Consider the following 1860-nt stretch of genomic DNA (forward strand, 5'->3'; position numbering starts at 1 on the left):
GTGTTGTACATTTGTTTCTTTACAGTGAGAGATCTCAGGTAAGCTACCTAACCTCTCTGAACCTGTTTTTTTTATTGAAGCATAATTGATTATATATATTTGTGGGGTACAGAGTTGAATATCAATATCTGTATATAATATGTGATGATAAATCATGATAATCAGCATATTCATCATTACAAATCATCTTTTATGTCAATTAACCAATTTCTCCCTAATCCCCTCCTCCCCCTTTCCCACCTCTAGTAATCACAGTTCTGTTCTCTCCTTCTGAAATGGATCTCAGTTTTTAACAGTAAAAATTAATATTTACCTTAGGGTTGCTATGAGTATTATATGAATAAATGTTGTGAAATGCACCCAAAGCACCTGGACTCAGCACATACTCGTTAAATGATAGCTGAAATTACAATTGTTGACATTATCTGATGATGTGACCTTGATAATTTACTGAGTGCGTAGCCCAGATGGGAATAAGGCAGCGGGAACAGGACGTCAAAGTCAGTCTGACTCCTCCCAGGTCATCCTCGCTTACTTTGATGGAGGGTGGGGATCTCTTGTCTTTCATTGACTCCTTTGGAAGGGGTTCTCATTTTATTATGAGTAGAGATACCAACTTTAGTAGAACTCTCTGGCTGCCAGGAAGAGGAAGCCAGAGGACCAATAAATAAAACATCCTATGCTTTATTGTCCAAACTGGGAGACTTTTGTGAAGGAAAGAGGGACTTTCGGATTTCAGGCTTAATGCAGAACTGTTCAGGGCAAACCAGGATGTCTGGTCCCTCTACCAATGAAGGAAAGGGAATGAGAAATAAGGGGGGGGGGGAGAAAGGAAGAAGGATATGATTGTAAACAAACAAACAAGATAATACACGCTCACGAATCCATTTTGGAGTCTCAGTCAACTGAACAACTCTACTCTAAAATTGGAGAAACTTTTCTAACTCTTCTGGTGCGCTCATGTCGTCACTAAGAGGGTACACCCCTGCAAGCCAGCCTACATAGTTCTGGATTCCTAGACGTTAACATGTCAGGATGGCTTAATGTTGGTTATTTCACTCCCAAGGCTTGTGGGACTTTGAGTTACCACTTGCACACATAGGATGTATGTCTCCACTCTTGTCAATTTACTGTTTCTATTTTATCTTGCTTCTTTCCTCCACATTGACAGATTTTTAGAAATATAACCAGAAAAAGTTCCCCTTCATGTACAGGACTAGACCTAAACAACGCTGAGAGTTGAATGTGCCTTTGAAGCCTCAGCCTCCCCTTTTATTATCACCCCAGTAGGCACCTTCTGCAAGCACTCCAATACCTTGCTTGCTCTAGCCACAGACACTTTTGGCACTCCTTTCCTTTGGACATTCTTGACCAGTTGATGCCCATTCTCCTGTCATTACTCCAGGATGGAGAAGTGAGCTAATAAATGACTTGAGCTGGTAGATTGTAACTTACGCCTTCTTTAGCTCATGCTCCAGTTTGTTACCTAATCATTGACCCCTCTGAGGTTGGGGAGAATCTGCTTGGCCATACATTTGGGTTTGGTAGACTTTATGTTTCTTTAAAAATCACAGTGCATAGTTAGCACCCTAGGGATACCTTTTCTTGAACAAACACTGTTACCCTTACATTATTACTCCTTGGAAACAGCAATCACAGGAACTTCTTGATTAAGAACCTACTTAGTCCTTTTAGGTAAGGCAGAGAGTGAAATTAAAGCCACAGCTGCTGAAATAGAGAAAAAATACTGGTTAAATCTACTTCATATCTTAATCTAGTTTTCTTTAATCTACTTTTATTTATTTCTGTCTCCCAACAGCTTCTTTTACGCTAAGCCTCTGAGTTCCTAGATGCTTCTCC

This window comes from Galeopterus variegatus, unplaced genomic scaffold (genome assembly GCF_000696425.1).
Source record: "Galeopterus variegatus unplaced genomic scaffold, G_variegatus-3.0.2 Scaffold2581, whole genome shotgun sequence".
NCBI classification, from domain to species: domain Eukaryota; kingdom Metazoa; phylum Chordata; class Mammalia; order Dermoptera; family Cynocephalidae; genus Galeopterus; species Galeopterus variegatus.